This window comes from Papio anubis, chromosome 11 (genome assembly GCF_008728515.1).
Source record: "Papio anubis isolate 15944 chromosome 11, Panubis1.0, whole genome shotgun sequence".
Classification (NCBI taxonomy): domain Eukaryota; kingdom Metazoa; phylum Chordata; class Mammalia; order Primates; family Cercopithecidae; genus Papio; species Papio anubis.
The window spans coordinates 104652815-104671352 of NC_044986.1; positions in this window are offsets into that span (position 1 = coordinate 104652815).

Sequence of the window (18538 nt, forward strand, 5' to 3'; positions counted from 1 at the left end):
AGACACTTCCAGGGGAATATCCTGGAGATTGTGTCTTTTGAATACACTTATGCAGGATATCATAATTTTAATATACTATACTTAAATATAAAAAAGCACTGAACCTTCGTTCACACTGGTCTACCAGTGTTCCTGGTTTCCCAGGTACCGAATCCTTCCTCTTCCTGAAAATGGGGCAATTCAGTTCCCTTCCCCTGCAGATTGTAGGAAGACCCTTTAACTCTGATCTTAGCCAGTGAATTTAAGGAATTCTGGCACAACAAACTGGGACTAATGTAGGGTGGAAGAGGGAAAGCGTCCCCTTCATCCTCTGAAGGTTTGCTGAAAATGAACCAACAAAAGGCAGATTAATAGGAGAAAAAGGCATATGAAATGTATTTAATGTGCATAGGCATGGAGGAATGGTAGGAGAATGATTACCCAACAGCCCAATGAGCTCCAGATGTTTGTATACCCTTCTTCATAGGGGAAAAGAAGATGAAGTTTATAGGCGTGAATGATTTTCAGGGGAAAAGAATGAGTCCAAAGAACAGTGGCCCTGAACAAAGTTCTTCTGAGCTCTGGGGGAGGTGGCATAAAGGTGAGGGGTAGAACCTCACTGTGAAGCAAGGTTGTCCTATGCAGACAAAGCCTCCAAGGTAATCTCTTAGAGCCCCCTGCAGAAGAACAGATGAAAGTCTGTCTGGGCATGGTGACTACTCGTCTCTTCTCTTCTCTCTTTAATCTTTTCTGGTATTTGATAAGATTCCTAGGGAGAAGAGTCTTAAAATAATTGCATTTATTTTTCTTTTATGTTTTGTAGAGATGGGAGTCTCACTATGCTGCCCAGCCTCCCACCTTGGCCTCCCAAAGTGCTGGGATTATAGGTTTGAGCCACCATGCCAGGCCCAGTTGCGTTTTTTTTTTGTTTGTTTGTTTTTGGAAAAAAGGTAAATGGCTTCTCTTAGCGTCATTTTCTTTTCAGATAAGGAAATTTCAGGGATTCCCTCCTGGTGATTTGGGAAAGAATCAAGATCAAAGAGATGAGGGATAAGAAAAGGTCCGAGAGAAAGCTTGGTTCTGAGGTTTATTTTTTGTGATCTTTGAATTTTCCTTCAAAGCGCTTGGCGTGTCAAAGCATCATCTTTGGGGGTATTGTTTCTGCATCGTAACACTAAGTAGCAGTCACCTCAGTCCCCGTGTCTCTGTTCTGGCAACTGAAATCCAGTGGTGTTTTTGTTACTGGGTCTTGTTTTTCTTCTAGCTCTGGTACATGGATTCTGTGCATCTCATGTCCAAGTTTCCACCTTCATGACCTGCTTCGATTCTAGGTCTTTAGGGACTAGGACTCTCACTTGCCCTCTCCAGTCCCTTCCCAGAGCCTAGAATTCCACACTGAGCCCCTAACCTGTGATCAGGCTTGGGATTCCTCTGCCTTCTAGCGCCTCTGATGGTGCCTGGTTCTAGATTCCTGGTCCCCACATTCGGCCTGTCCATTGGGTTTCTGCATTGTGAAATTACAATATACAGTTGGCCCTCCTTATCCATGGGTTCCTCATTGGTGGATTACACTGTAAACCAAAAGGAAAATTCTACCTATCTTGTCTGATAGTAGGTCATAAAATCTGCATTCCAGAAAGGTCCTGCCCTATACTTGGGAGGAAGAAGTGCTACACAGAGAGGCCAAGAAGAATCTAAACAGGCAGGCCTTGCTAGGTTCCTTCTGTAAACCAAAAATAAAATTCTAAGCCTGCCAACCATCTGAATGGACCCCTCCTCTTAGCCAGGGGCATTCCAAAGCTAACTCGAAAAACTAGTTCAGGCCATGATAGAAAGGTAGGGTTGGACATGACTCATTTACACCCTCCTCCCTTTTGGAATTCAGGCACAACTGACCAGCATTAACAACAAAATGCAGACCCTGAGACTGACAAAACAGACACTTTGTAGCAACAAGATACCAAATTCCAACCTGATGTTTAGTATAGCATCACATAACAGGTACCAGGCCCTGAAAGAAAGCAAAGTATTTTACCCCAAAATTTTATGACCTACTATCAGACAAGATAGGTAGAATTTTCCTTTTGGTTTACAGTTTAATCCACCAATGAGGAACCCATGGATAAGGAGGGCCAATTGTACATTGTAATTTCACAAAATATATTTATTTGACATATTTTGAAATGGCCCTGCAAAGCTGTCTCTTGTGGGAAAACAAACATTCTGTAGAGAATCCCTTTCCCTTTCCAAGTCCTTTGCTGATCCGGGAGATATTTAACTAAGAGTCTGGCTCCTGTTAGGGTTGGATAAGAGATATTTACCATCTATTCTCTGAAGCCTGCTACCTGGAGGCTTCATCTACATAATGTCCCCTTATCTTGACTGCCAGCATTTCTTTCTGCTGACTTTAACTCTTGAGGCAGACCTTAACCTTTTCAACTAATTGCCAATCAGGAAATCTTTGAATCTACCCATGACCTGTGGATCATGTAATCCACAGTGCTGCCTTTAATCTCAGCACTTTGAGAGGCCAAGGCAGAGGGTCACTTGGGGCCAGGAACTTGAGACTGTCCTGGGCAACATAGTGAGAACTTATCTACAAAAAATAGAAAAACTGACTGAGCATGGTGGCGCACACCTGTGGTCCCAGCTACTTGAGAGGCTGAGGTGGGAGGATTGCTTGAGTTCATGAGGTTGAGGCTGCAGTGAACCATGATCGTGCCAGCCTGCTGGGTGACAGAGCAAGACCCTATCTCAAAAAAAAGAAAGGAAGGAAGGAAGGAAGGAAGGAAGGAAGGAAGGAAGGAAGAAGGAAGGAAGGAAGGAAGGAAGGAAAGAAGGAAGGAAGGAAGGAAGGAAGGAAGGAAGGAAGGAAGGAAGGAAGGAAGGAAGGAAGGAAGGAAGGAAGGGTGGGCTTGGTGTCTCATGCTTGTATTTCAGAACTTTGGGAAGGCCAAGGTGGGAGGATCCCTTGAGTCCAAGAAACTAACCTGGTATGGTAAGACTCCATCTCTTAAAAAAAAAGTAGTAAAAGTACTTTTAATAGATTATGGATGTGTGTATACAATTATACAAATATATTATCTCAGGCTTCACAACAGGGTAAAGTTTCTGTAAGTTGTCCTTACTGAGATTGGACATAACTTAAATTCCAGAACAGGAGTAATGTGAGGTTGGATACCCAGAAGCATAAGAGGCTGAACGCTATGCCTCTGTAGTCCTAGTTTTGAGGGAGGATTGCGCAGGAGTTTGAGTCCAGCCTGGGCAACACAGAGAGACCATGTCTCAAAAAAAAAAAGAAAAAAAAGAGAGAGAGAGTTGTGTTGGGATCCTACAGCCTGATATCATTCTATGGAGGGAAAAGATTATACCAGATTTCATGGGTTAATTCAATCAAAGCCATAGAAGTAGAAAATCAAAGACAGAGTGGGCTGGGCACTGTGGATCTCCATCAATTCCTCTTGCAGACAGGACCTCTTTTGAAAGTCCCAAACTGCATATATGGGCCCTCATTGTCTGACCTTTGGTGACATGCCCCTGACACAGATAATAACTCGACTAGCGTCAACATATGTGAGTTCTAACCAGCTGTGTGTCCATGGCCAACTTACTTTGCCTTTATTGAATATTTTCTCATCTTTATAAGGGCAATAAACATGTCTATCCCTTTAAGACTGTTCTATTGATCAAATAAGAACATATATGTGAGTAAAAAGTACTTTGCAGAGATATACGACTGAAAGGAAAGTGAATTCCAGTTCTTTTGAAATGAGTGCCAGTTTAGCAGAAAATAATAAAGTAACACTGGGTGTGTTTGGCATCATTTGGGGATTAATGAAAGTGAATTTTTGGGTCAGCTAACCTCTTGAAATGCCAGTGTAAGAAAATTATACTGTACACAACTGACCGTACACTACATGAGAATGTCCCAAATGGTCCCAAGGCAGGCACTTCATCCCCCTCCTCCATTCCTTGGAGCCAATTACCAATTAAGTTATATTCAAATTCAGAATTTTTTTTTTTTTTTTTTTTTTTTGAGACGGAGTCTCTCCGTTTTCCCGGGGGGGGGGCGGTGGCCGGATCTCGGCTCACTGCAAGCTCCGCCTCCCGGGTTTACGCCATTCTCCTGCCTCAGCCTCCCGAATAGCTGGGACTACAGGCGCCTGCCACCTCACCCGGCTAGTTTTTTTGTATTTTTTAGTAGAGACGGGGTTTCACCGTGTTAGCCAGGATGGTCTCGATAAATTCAGAATTTTGCATTATTGTGAGGTTTTATTGTGTATGTACTTCTGTGTTTATTCCTTGAATAGGTGAAAATAATTTAAAATGTCTAGGGGTCTCGGTTATTATAAATACAGTTGGGGTCGGGGGCGGTGGCTCAAGCCTGTGATCCCAGAACTTTGGGAGGCCAAGATGGGCGGATCACCTGAGGTCAGGAGTTCAAGACGAGCCTGACCAACACAGAGAAACCCTGTCTCTGCTAAAAATACAAAATTAGCTGGGTATGGTGGCACATGTCTGTAATCTCAGCTACTTGGGAGGCTGAGGCAGAAGAATCGCTTGAACCCGGGAGGCAGAGGTTGCGGTGAGCCGAGATCACGCCATTGCACTCTAGACTGGGCAACAAGAACAAAATTCTATCTAAAAAAAAAAAAAAAATACAGTTGGGATATGGAATAGGATGTTCTGTCTCTACTGTGCACGACCCAGACCATTAAGTTGTTTTTTTTTTTAAGACAGAGTCTTGCTGCTCTGTCACCCAGGCTGAAGTTCAGTGGTGCCATCATAGCTCACTGCAGCCTCGACTTTCTGGGCTCAAGGGATCCTCCTATCTCAGCCTCCCTAGTGGCCAGGATAACAAATGCGCACCACCATGCCTGGCCTATTGTTGTTGTTGTTGTAGAAACAGGGTCTCACTCTTTTGCCCAAGCTGGTCTTGAACTCCTAGCCTCAAGTGATCCTCCTGCTTTGTCCTCCCAAAGTGTGGGATTACGCGTGTGAGCTGTCGTGCCCAGCCCACTTTCCCTTTTCTGTCTGTGAATCTTCTTCCACCACAAGTGCTGGAGCCTTTCTGAACCTATTCAGATTCAGGGGCTGCTCAATTCTTGAATTATTCTTTGCTCAATTGAATTCTCTTTAATTTAATTTAATTTAATTTGTCTAAGGTTTTTGTTTTCTTTTTTCTTTTTTTAGACAGAGTTTCGCTCTGTCACACAGGCTGGAGTGCAGTGGCAAGATCACAACTCACTGCAGCCTTGACCTCCCAGCTCAAGTCATCCTCCTGCCTCAGCCTCTTAGGACCAAGGTGTGCACCACCATGCTTGGCTAATTTTTTTGATTTTTTGTAGAGATGGGATCTCACTTCATTGCCCAGGCTGGTCTCAAACTCCTGGGTCAAGCAATTCTTCTGCCTTGTCCTCCCAAAGTGCTAGGATTATAGGCGTGAGCCACTGCACCTAGCCTAGGTTTTCTTTTTGCAGTTGTTACAGTGATGACCCCAATGAGTCATGTGTCTGTGTCCATGCTCCCTTCCCATGTAACTTCCCTGCTCCTCCCATCAAGAGCAGAGGCTACTACGCCACCTCTTGTATCGAGGCTGCTTTGTGACTTGCTGTGACTAATGTAATACAGTGGAAATGACACTGTGTGACCTCTGAGGTTAGACCTTATAAGGTCTTGTACCTTTGCTTCTACTTGAGACACTGCTGCCTCACGAACAAGCCTGGGCTTGCTTCTTTGAGGATAAAAGGCCACATGGAAAGAGGCATAGCTGTCCTGGTCATTTCAGCTACCTCAGCTGAAGTCCTGGAGACGGGAGTGAGGAGGCTGTGGCCCAGCCACCCTCCAGTTGTCCCATCCACTGACTGTAGCTACATGGAGAGAAACTGCCCAGTGGATCCCAGCCCAAATTGCAGAATTGTGAACAAATAAATGGTTTGTTGTTTGAAGTAACTAAGTGTTGGGATGATTTGTTATGGAGCAAAGGATAACTGGAACAGGAAGTTAGAAAGATACTTCTTTCCTGTCAGCCTTCATGGTGCTTGTGTTACAACCCAAAATGCTTCCTAGAGTTATCTTTGTTTTGATATGGACAGGAGACAGGGAAATACTGCGTAGAAGAGGGTGGTTCTCTGGCAAAAGGCCCCACCCTTAAGCCTGGATACTCGCCACAATAAATGAGAACAGGCCTTTCTGTTTTTGTGCCCCAAAAGTTGCCTTTTGGCCTGCCATGCCCCACTATCCTGTACCCATATAAACCCCAAACCCCTGGTTCCAGGAGAAGATGAGCAGACAAATAGAAGAGCAGAAGAGCGGCAGAGAGGGAGAGAAGAGAAGGAGCGTTCAGAGAAGTTCAGCTGGGGATGGTCAGAGAATTGGCTACTAGATTGCCAAACTACAGAGGAAGATCATCTTCCCACTCTATCCCCTTTCCAGCTCCCCATCCATCTTGCTGAGAGCCACCTCCACCACCCAATAAAACCCCTGGATTCACTGTCCTTCAAGTCCATGTGTGACCTCATTCTTCTGGAATGCTGGACAAGAGTTCAGGATACAGAAAGCTGTCACACTGGTTCCCTACCCTTGCAAAAAGGCAGAGAGTCCACTGACCTGCCAAACACTTAAGCCGTCCGCAATGGCAAGGCTAAAAGAGCATACTGTAACACACAGGTGTCACTCACTTGGGCTCCAGGAGTTGCAGGCTCCCACCTCTGGATGCTCCTGTGGGGCTGGAGCCCAGTGCCCTAGCTCCTGCACCTGTCCATCTGCCTGCTCCCTCTCCCGTAAGGAGTTTGACCAGTGACAGTGACTGAACAGAAGAGCCACATCCCTGTTGCACATCCTGCGAGGGGGATCAGGGAACTCTCCATTTCAGTTTCATACAGAACACATGATGAAGGTTTTGTTTTCCTTGTTCTTCTGTTATGCTTGGTGGTCCCTAGAGCCTGGGCTCTTTGCATTGGAGGGGAGGTTTGGCTGCCATGTGCTGCCATCCAGCCTTTCTGTTTTTCAGAGACTATGCTTGACTTCCCTACCAGAACATGCCCACAGTGACAATGATGGCTCTTGTCCCTTGGAGCTGAGGGGTTCTTACTCTGAAGATGGCTGATAGATCTCAAATGGTTCTTAGGAACTAGAGGAACTGAGACATCAGCCAAATATACCTTCCCAGATACTGATGAATTCCTCAAATATTCTCAGTTTTGCTCTGTACACTGAAATTTCTTTCCTTCTATGTAAAGTGAAGAAAAATGGACTGACGGTAAGGCTCAAGTGATTCTCTTCTGTGCAAGATATTTTATCTTCCTCTTCTTTTTTTTTTTGCACTGTTCAGAGGCCTTTGTGGATTAAGTCAGGTTACTTGGCTATATTCTGATTAGCTAAGATTGTTAGATAAGGGATGACCTCCAGATAAATTGTTCGCTGTGTAAGAAGGCTCTATTTTAAAATCAGAATTTTTTGTGGTCTTGTCACTGGATGATGGAGATGAATGAGATTTCATCCCTCGTGTAACTGGGTAGGAAATGGCTTTATTAGATAAACCTTGGCATACCCTTGTTTTAGAGTAGGAATAAAGGTATAAATCATCATGTAAAAATTATATGAATTTTAATCTTATTTACTATTATACTATTAAATTTGCCACTAAAATATTAATCAGGGAAAGACATAAATGCAGCTAGTAGTAAAACAAAAAGGTAGTTTTGTTCTTTTATTATTGAGATGGTAATAATAGATTAGAAAGAACACTTTGAAAATATAGATAATAAAACATTTTAAAAAGAAAATAAAAATCACTCAATCTTACCTCCAGAGATAGTCATTGTTAATATTTTAAAATATATCCTTCTAGTTTTTTTCTTGTTTGTTTGTTTTTTTTTGAGACAGGGTCTTGCTCTGTCGCCCAGGTTGGAGTGCAGTGGCGTGATCATGGCTCACTGCAGCCTCAACTTCCAGGGTTCAAGTGATCCTCTCACCTCAGCCTCCTGAGTAGCTGGGATTACAGATGTGCACCACCACACCCAGCTTTTTTTTTTTTTTTTTTAAGTGGAGACAGGATCTCATTTTGTTGCCCAGGCTGGTTTCAGACTCCTGGACTCAAGTGATCCTCCTGCCTCACCTCCCAAAGTGCTAGGATTACAAGGGTGAGCCACCATGCCCAGCCTGTCCTTCTAGATTTTTAATGTACATATACTCACTTTGAAGAGTGTCTTCAAAAGATGGAATGCATGCTATTTCCCCCCTTCCAGCACGTGTTTTACTCCACTTATTAGGTTAAAAGTCACAAAGAAAGTAACTGTGTCTACTTCATTTTAGACAATTACATAAGTTTTGCAGTAGTATACTGTTCCTACCTTGGGGAAGAGGGTAAAATAGCTGTCTGGGTTCCATCATTCTGCAGTGGAACCTGCACACCAAGCAAACATTTGTTAATTCATTTAAGCCAGGAGGACATTAAAAAAAAGAAACTGGCTGGGAGTGGTGGCTCACGCCTCTAATCCCAGCACTTTGGGAGGCTGAAGCTGGCGGATGGCTTGAGGCCAGGAGTTCGAGACCAGCCTGGCCAACATGGTGAAACCCCGTCCCTACTAAAAATACAAAAATTAGCTGGTTGTGGTGGCGTGTGCCTGTAACCCCAGCTACTTGGGAGGCTGAGGCAGGAAAATCACTTGAACCTAGGAGGCGAAGATTGCGGTGAGCCGAGATTGCGCCACTGGGGCGACAGAGTGAGACTCTGTCTTAAAAAAACAAAAAAAACCCCCAAAACCCAGACCTACTGGTAGACATCAAGTCAACAAACCAGCTTGTCAGTTGGCTATGTTGTTCCTTTTCCAACTATAGACCACATGGGTATTGGTTAGTGTTCTGAAAGTGGTGAGTACTACGCATAAAGAATCACATTTTCTCAGCCTGAGGCATGTGTGCTTCAAGGCAGTCACAATGTATTGGAATCCAAAATGAAATGAAGAAAGTGAGTAAGCTGCTTTAATAAACAGACGGCTTTCATTCAGTGTAGCCATTAATCTTGTCCCGATCATTTACTGGAATGTGGTAGATTGCAATGTTTCCTTAATCTATTAATGAACTATCACCACAAAATATGTCACCAAAGTGAAATAATTGTTGATGTGTTCATGAAAACCATTGGATAGACCAGAACCCTCCCCTCCATGGAATTAGGCAAACGAAGAACTTATTTGAGAAGGAAGAAGGGATTGTTGTAACCCCTCTGGAGCAGTTTTTAGGACCACAGAACAAAAGCCCAAAGCTTGTAAATGACCTGAAGAATTATAGGAGTCTTTCTAATTAGGCACTTTATAATGAAAATCTGAGTTTTAGAAAAGCAATTTTAAAGGGATAATTCTTCGTTTGACAAATGATTCACAATAGAATTTTAAAGGATTAATCATCTAGTAAATTTATTTTTTATTATTTTTATTCTTTTATTTAAAACTTTTTTATTTCTAATTTTTGTGGGTACATAGGAAGTGCATAATTGTCTAGTAAATTTAACATAGCATTTAGATTTTAAAATTCTATCTGTCTGTAACATAATGTGCACATGTCTTAAGTATAAAGTAAAATGAACTGCTATGATACGCAAAAGTTTCAAACGGGCTCGGCGTGATGGTTCAGACTGGTGAATCCCAGCACTTTGGGGGCCAAGGTGAGAGGATCCCTTGAGCCCAGGAGTTCAAGACCATCCTGGGCAACATAGCAAGACCCCATCTCTACAGAAACAAAACAACACAAAGCAAACACACACACACACACACACACACACACACACACACACACACGGTTTAAATGGCGGAAACAGGTTGGATTGGCGGGCATCTGAAGTCCCTGAGTTTCATCTGTTGGGTCCAGAGTACTTTTTATATGCTGATTAACAAAAGAGAGGCTGGGCTTCAGCTATATTTCCTCTTTAATTTCACATTTCATACATAGATGGGACCACAGAACAGGCTTAGTAAATTCCTGCTGATGAATTGGCAGATCACAATGATCAGAAGCACAAGTCCTGGAGTTTGACTGCCAAGTTCAAGCCCTGGCTTCTCACTCTATTATCTGCATATCCTTGGACAAGTTATTTCATTTCTCTGGATCTAGTTTCTTTCCTTCCTTCCTTCCTTCCTTCTTTCCTCCCTCTTTTCCTTCCTTTCTTCCCTCCTTCCTTTTCTTCCTTCCTTCCCTCCTTCCTTTCCTTCCTCCCTTCCTCCCTCCCTTCCTTCCTTCTTTCCTTCCTCACTTCCTTCCTTCCCTCCTTCCTTTTCTTCCTTCTTTCCTTTTCTTTCTTTCTCTCTCCTTCCTTCCTTCCTTCCTGAGACAAGGTCTCACTCTGTTGCCCAGGCCAGAGTGCAGTGGTGAGATCACAGCTCACTGTAGCTTCAACGTCCTGGACTCAAGTGGTCCTCCCACCTCAGTCCTCCAGTAGCTGAGACTGCAAGCACACAACCACCATGCCTGGCTAATTTTTTATGTTTTGTAGAGACAGGGTATCGCAGGGTTGTCCAAGCACTTCAGCCTCCCAAAGTGCTGGGATTACAGGCATGGGCCACTGTACCCGGCCTCTCTGGGTCTAGGTTTTCTTATCAGTAAAGTTGAAGCTAGGAGTATTGACTGTCTAGAGTAGCTGTGAGAATTAAATAAGATTATCCACATGCCATGATCAGTGAGCTGCCTTATGCATAATAAGCACTCAATGGTAGCAGTGATTACTGCTTTTTTTTTTTTTTGGAGACCAAGTCTCCGTCACCCAGGGTGGAATGCAGTGGCACGATCTCAGCTCACTGTAACCTTCGCCTCCTGGGTTCAAGCAATTATCCTGCCTCAGCCTCTTGAGTAGCTGGGATTATAGGCACCTGCCACCATGCCTGGCTAATTTTTGTATTATTATTATTTTTTTGGTAGAGACCGGGTTTCACCACGTTGGCCAGGCTGGTCTCGAACTCCTGACCTCAAATGACCCACCTGCCTCGGCCTCCCAGTGCTGAGATTACAGGTGTGTACCACCATGCCCAGCCAGATTACTGCATTATTCTTAATAATAAAAACAAGGACCATCCAGGACCTTTTCCTCTTTACATGTTATCACAGGTGATATTCAAATATTTATCATGGCCCAGGCACCAACTGATCAGAATGAACACACACAACATGGGTGGCTGCATGGTACCCTCTGACAAGAAATGCCCCTTGAGTAATCTCACTACAACACAATACGATGGGAGGCTCTATAGCTCCATGGTTCTTGGACAGGGATGTGTGGATACCTTTTGTCTTATTTTATGGAGGCATTAATGACTACTGGAAGTAGAATAGAAATTACTTGTTGTGGGACTATCACTGGCTGTGACATCTTGAATGAACTACACAGCATCTCTGTGGCTCACTTTCCACAGTGCTTAATACTCACACTTCAGGCAAAGTTGTTATGGGGATCAACAAGGATCAGAAATGTAAAAGCCCTTTGAAAAAGAGTAAACCATTATACAAGCGCAGGAGATTTGCAAAACCTCCTTCCAGAAAACACATTCCAGGGGGAAATCGCTGCAATCTACATGCCTCTTCCATTTTCTTGTAACATTTCATACTAAACCTGTCTATGAGATTTAAAACATCACATTACATTTCTCCATTTTTACATTGGCAAAGTCAATCAGAATGAAAGGTTTTCAGAAAGTAGAATTACCTTCTTCCTATTAATGAGAAATGATAAACTGGGGATCATTTCCCTGATATTTTGCTTCTCTCTAAAATGTAGGTACTACTTTATAAAAATTTAGGTTAATTAAAATATTATAAATTATGCCTATAAACTAGAAACTCTTTATATTCTTCAGTAAGTTTTTTCTTCAGCCTGACCTAAACTTTTTTCACATGTGAATGGTGAATGTCTAAACCCACTCAAGTTATTAAACACAGTATTGAATTGTTTTATAGAGTTGGTAATTTTTAAACATTGCAGCAGCGTGGCAAACGGTTATAACTGGTGGTGCACATCTATTTTCAATTTGTGGCATTTGTCCCTTTTCAATAATGTTGGCCTTTTTCCTCTTCTGACTCAATTTCCTTTCTGTTTCTTATTCATTCTATAGATTGTTTCAATCTGTCTCACTTCTGAGCCAACATTTTTGAGATTAGGATCCCATTTGGGATCCTTTACTCACCCATATCTTGCACTCACATGCTTTTCCAAACACACACACACACATGCACACACATGCACACAGAGCTAATTACACAAAGACTCAGAGCAAACTTTTAATCCCACGTAACCCACAAGTAGTGAAAGTGCTACTAGGAGATAATGAAACAGTTTTCATAAACTAATCACAAAATCTGCTTCTTTACAGTGACATCTCATTTAGATCTCCTCTATTTAGATTTACAGGGGTGCAAAAACTGTTTCTGCCAATACATGTAATTGTAGAATGAAATTAGTCCTTTACAGGCCCTAACTCTGCCCAGAGGGTGACATCCCACATATATAAAAACAACATAGGCCGGGCACGATGGCTCAAATCTGTAATCCTAACACTTTGGAAGGCCGAGGCAGGAGGATCCGTTGAGCCCAGGAGTTCGAGACCAGCCTGGGCAACATGGTGAGACCCTCTCTCTACAACAAAATTTTAAAAATTAGCCAGATGTGGTGGCTTACACTTGTGGTCCCACCTCCTCAGGAAGCTGAGGTGGGAGGATCACTTGAGCCTGGGAGGTCAAGGCTACAGTGAGCTGTGATTGCACCACTGCACTCCAGCCTGGGCAACAGAGCAAGACTCTCTCAAATAAATAAATAAATAAAAATAAAGCAATTGATAATGTTTAGGATACATTACCCTAAAATATGGCACTTTGGCATACTGAGTATTTTAAGCTGAAGGAACTTGAGAAAGCACCAGAAGCAGAAAGCTCTCCCTGACCTTTCCCTGCCGTTCTCAGTTGAAGCAGAGTGTAAGACCCTCAGGTGAGAGGTGCCCTGCCTACACCGAGAGGAAAGGGACATCCTGATCTCTGAAGACACAGGGTCACAGGGAAGAATCGGAACAAACAGGCCTGGCTTAGTTTCCCGCAGTTTATTACCATTAGATCATTCTCTTTTTGCCTGCTTATATTTCTCCACAACTGTCCACTCTTCTTCAAACCTACTATAACAAACACTCAGGTTGACTCTTTTATTGGGTCTTCATTTGTTTGTTTGTTTATTTGTTTGTTTTGAGACAGAGTCTCCCTCCGTTGCCCAGACTGGAGTGCAGTGGCTTCCTCTGGGCTCACTGTAATCTCTGCCTTCTGGGTTCAAGTGATTCTCCTATCTCAGCCTCCTGAGTGGCTGGGGTTACAGGTGCGCACTACTACGCCCAGCCGGCCGGGTCTTCATTTCTGAAGGCTCCTTTGCCATGTAAAACTTACATTAAATCGGTCCGGCGCAGTGGCTCACGCCTGTAATCCCAGCACTTTGGGAGGCTGAGGCAGGTGGATCACGAGTTCAGGAGATTGAGACCATCCTGGCTGACACAGTGAAACCCTGTCTCTACTAAAAAAATACAAAAAATAGCCAGGCGTGGTGGCATACACCTGTAGTCCCAGCTACTCGGGAGTTTGAGGCAGGAGAATTGCTTGAACCTGGGAGGCGGAGGTTGCGATGAGGCGAGATCGCGCCACTGCACTCTAGCCTAGACGACAGAGTGAGACTCTGTCTCAAAAAAAATAAAACCAAAAAACCCCAAACTTATATTAAATCAATTTGTATGTATGCTTTTCTCTTGTTAATCTGTCTTTTGTTATGGGAGTCTTAGCCATGTGTGTGGAAAAGACAGTTTTCCTCCCCTGCAAAATAAAATAAGAATACTTTAATTTTCACAATGAACCCCAATTTTGAGATTCCCTTTTTTCTCCTTCTCTTTTATTTTGAGACAGAGTCTCTCTCTGTTGCCCAGGCTAGAGTGCTGTGGCACGATCATGGTTCACTGCAGCCTCAAACTGCTGGCTTTAGGTAATCCTTCTGCCTTAGCCTCCTGGGTAGCTGGGACTATAGGCATGCACCACCACACCTGGCTAATTTTTACATTTTTTGTAGAGATAGGGTCTTGTCGCTATGTTGTCCAGGCTGGTCTTGAACTGCTGGACTCAAGCAATCCTTCTGCCTTGGCCTCCCAAAGTGCTGGGATTACAGGAGTAAGCCACCATGCCTGGCCTCTTTTTCTCTTTAGCACCATTGCTTTTTTTTTTTTTTTTTTTTTTAAAAAGATGGAGTCTTGCTCTGTCACCAGACTGGAGTGCAGTGGTGTGATCTCGGCTCACTGCATCCTCTGCCTCCCGGGTTCAAGCGATTCTCCTGCCTCAGCCTCCCAAGTACTACGATTACAGGCGCTTGCCACCATGACCATCTAATTTTTGTATTTTTAGTGGAGATGGGGTTTCGCCATGTTGGCCATAGTAGTCTCGATCTCTTGACGTCATGATCCACCTGCCTCAGCCTCCCAAAGTGCTGGGATTACAGGCGTGAGCCACCGTGCCTGGCCTAGCACCATTGCTTTTCTGTGCCCAAGGTGCACACTTCATTTTTTGTTTGAGAGGTAGTCTTACTTTGTCACCCAGAGTGGAGTGCAGTGGTGCAATTTCAGCTCACTGTAACCTCCACCTTTTGGGTTGAAGCGATTCTCCTGCCTCAGCCTCCCAAGTAGCTGGGATTACAGGTACTTGCCACCACACCCAGTTCATTTTTATATTTTTAGTAGAGACAAGGTTTCACCATGTTGGCCAGGGTGGTCTCAAACTCCTGACCTGAAGTGATCTACTTGCCTTGGCCTCCCAAAGTGCTGGGATTACAGTTGTGAGCCACTGCGCCCAGCCCCAAGGTGCACATTTGATCCCCCTCTTGAGTCATTAAACCCCACGTGTGCATTCACAGCCAGGCAGGTGCAGTGATTCACTTCATTTCTTCCTAGGTTCCAGGCCTCACACCATTTTTTTTTTTTTTGAGACAGAGTCTCGCTCTATCACCCAGGCTGGAGTGCAGTGGCGTGATCTCAGCTCACTGCAAGCTCCGCCTCCAGGGTTCACGCCATTCTCTGGCCTCAGCCTCCCGAGTAGCTGGGACTACAGGCGCCCGCCACCTCGCCCGGCTAGTTTTTTTTTTGTATTTTTTAGTAGAGACAGGGTTTCACCATGTTAGCCAGGATGGTCTCGATCTCCTGACCTCGTGATCCACCCATCTCGGCCTCCCAAAGTGCTGGTATTACAGGCTTGAGCCACCGCGCCCGGCCATCTCACACCATTTTTTGCTAGTGTCCGGGAGGTATCTACTCAACTGCACTTTCTCCTCTCCTCCTTTTTTCTTCTCCTCACCACTCAAGGTTCTTAGCTCAGATACTTCTTCCTGTGCTTCCCATCTCCTTGCTGTTGGGGTTGAGGCCTTTCGGATTTGTGCAGAAGGAAATGATTCTGCTCGAGTGCAGCAAGGAGGAGACCCCGAGGGCTGTGGTTTCATCTGTGCTGCTCACTTCCGCCTCCTAATGATGGGGTGGGCTGAAGATTCACTGGTGCTTTCATTTGTTTATCCATTCATTCGTTTATTCATTTGAAAGTGTCCAGAATATGTTACAATAGCCTAAAGGTTATTTTGAGCTGAAGACATTTGGGAATCAACAGCTGCAAGAAGAGGCTTTTGGCCGGGTACGGTGGCTCATGCCTGTAATACCAGCACTTTGGGAAGCCGAGATGGGAGGATCAGTTGAGGTCAGGGGTTCAAGATCAGCCTGGGCAACAGAGTGAGACCCCATCTCTACTAAAAATTTAAAAATTAGCTGGGTGTGGTGGCACAAATTTGTGGTCCCAGCTACTCAGGAGACTGAGGATGGAGGCAGGAGGAACACTTGAGCCTGGGAGGATGAGGCTGCAATGAGCCATGATCATATCACTGCACTCCAGCCTAGGCTACAGAGCAAGACCCTGTCCTTCCCACCCACCCCAAAACCCCAAAAAAGATGCTTTTTTTTTCAAAACCAGGGAAGACTGACTCTTATCACTGAAGAGAGAAGTCAGCACACATTAGCACCTGGATGAGAAATTACCTAAACAGACAGATACTGTCACCAAACTATGGCTTTATTTATTTATTTATTTATTTATTGAGGGGGGGGTCTCATTCTGTCACCCAGGCTGGAGTGCTGCAGCACGATCTCTGCTCACTGTGACCTCCGCCTCCCAGGTTCAAGTGATCCTCCTGTCTCAGCCTCCTGAGAAGCTGGGACTACAGGCATGTGCCACCACGTCCTGATAAAAATTTTTGTATTTTTAGTAGAGATGGGGTTTCTCCACGTTGGCCAGGTTGGTCTGGAACTCCTGAGCTCAAGTGATCCACCCACCTCGACCTGGGATTACAGGTGTGAGCCACTGTGCTCAGCCAGCTTTAGATGAATGTTTGTGTCTCCCTCCAAAATTCATATGTTGAAACCCTAACACCCAATATGAGGATATTTGGAGATGGAGCCTTTGGGAGGTGATTAGGTCGAGGGCAGAGACCTCAAAAATGGGATTATGCCCATGTAGAAGAAGCCCCAGAGAGATTCCTTGCCTCTTCCACCATGGGGGTACACAGTGAAAAGCTGACCCTCTGTGAGCCAGAAAGTGGGCCCTCGCCGGACACCAAATCTGCCTGCGTGTAGATTTTTGGGCTTGTCAACCTCCAGAACTGTAACAAGTAAATTTCAATTGTTTGCAATTTTGTTATAGCAGCCCAGATGGATTTAGACAGCTATCATATCTCCTATCTATTCTCCTAAGGCCCATTGGTTTTTCCTAAAAATCACTTGTTCACCCAGAAGTACCCCTCGGCCCCTCCCCGTGCCCTATTAAGATGGTATATAAGCCCCAATTTCTTTTTTTTTTTTTTTCTTTTTTTTTTTGAGACGGAGTCTCGCTCTGTCGCCCAGGCTGGAGTGCAGTGGCCGGATCTCAGCTCACAGCAAGCTCCGCCTCCCGGGTTTACGCCATTCTCCTGCCTCAGCCTCCCGAGTAGCTGGGACTACAGGCGCCCGCCACCTCGCCCGGCTAGTTTTTTGTATTTTTTAGTAGAGACGGGGTTTCACCGTGTTAGCCAGGATGGTCTCGATCTCCTGACCTCGTGATCCGCCCGTCTCCGCCTCCCAAAGTGCTGGGATTACAGGCTTGAGCCACCGTGCCCGGCCAAGCCCGAATTTCTAACCATCTCCTTGAATCACATTTCTTTGTGAGCTCCCATGTGTACGTATATGTGTAATAAAATCTGTTTTTCTTTTCCTCTGGCTAAACTTTTGTCTGTTTAATTTACAGGTGCCCTAATAAAGAACCTAAGAGAGTAGAGAAAGTTTTTCCTCCCTGACATATTCATTTATACACGTATTTGTCTTATCTGTCATTCAATGAATGCAGTTTTTTTTTCCTGAGTTGAAAAGAATGACAAAAGTTTTCTTTAGCTGTTACAATTATTTACATATTTTTTTAAAAAGCAGAGAAAAAAACCTACATATAATCTGAATGCTTTTCTTTTAAAAAAAATTAGTTTATTTGTTTTGTTTTTAAAGTTCTGGGGTACATGTGCAGGACGTGCAGGTTTGTTACATAGGTAAATGTGTGCCATGGTGGTTTGCTGCACCTATCAACCCATCACCTAGGTATTAAGCCCAGCATGAATTAGCTATTTATTCTGATGCTCTCCCTGGCCCCCGCCCTAATGTGTGTTGTTCCCCTCCCTGTGTCCATGTGTTCTCATTATTCAGCTCCCATTTATAAGTGAGAACATGCAGTGTTTTTTTGTTGTTGTTGTTCGTGTGTTAGTTTGCTAAGGATAATGGCTTCCAGCTTCATCCATGTTCCTGCAAAGGACATGATCCCATTCCTTTTTATGGCTGCATAGTATTCCATGGTGTATGCATACTACATTTTTTTATCCAGTCTATCATTGATGGGCATTTGGGTTAATTCCTTGTTTTTGCTATTGTGAATAGTGCTGCAATGAACATACACATGCATGTATCTTTAGAATAGAATGATTTATATTCCTGTGGGTATATACCCAGTAATGGGATTGCTGGGTCAAATGGTGTTTCCGGTTCTAAATCTCTGAGGAATCGCCACACTGTCTCGCACAATGGTTGAGCTACATTACATTCCCACCAATAGTATAAAAGGGTTCCTATGTCTCCACAACCTCGCCAGTATCTGTTGTTTCTTGACTTTGTAATAATTGCCATTCTGACTGGCCTGAGATGGTATCTCATTGTGGTTTTGACTGGCATTTCTCTAATGATCAGTGATGTTGAGCTTTTTCTCAGTGAATACAGTTTTTAAGGGAAGGCTTTGCTCCAGGCGATGTGCAAAGTGTTGCAGGGAATGAGTGAGGGGAAGTTGTCCAGGACACTGTCCTTTCCTTTGAGGAGCAAACATATCTAAACAATCACATCATAAGGTGTGATCAGCGTGAGTGAGGGGTGAACATTGGAGAGGCGTCACTTTGTTTTTTTCTTTTTTTGAGAGGGAGTCTCGCTCTGTCCCCTAGGCTGGAGCGCAGTGGCAC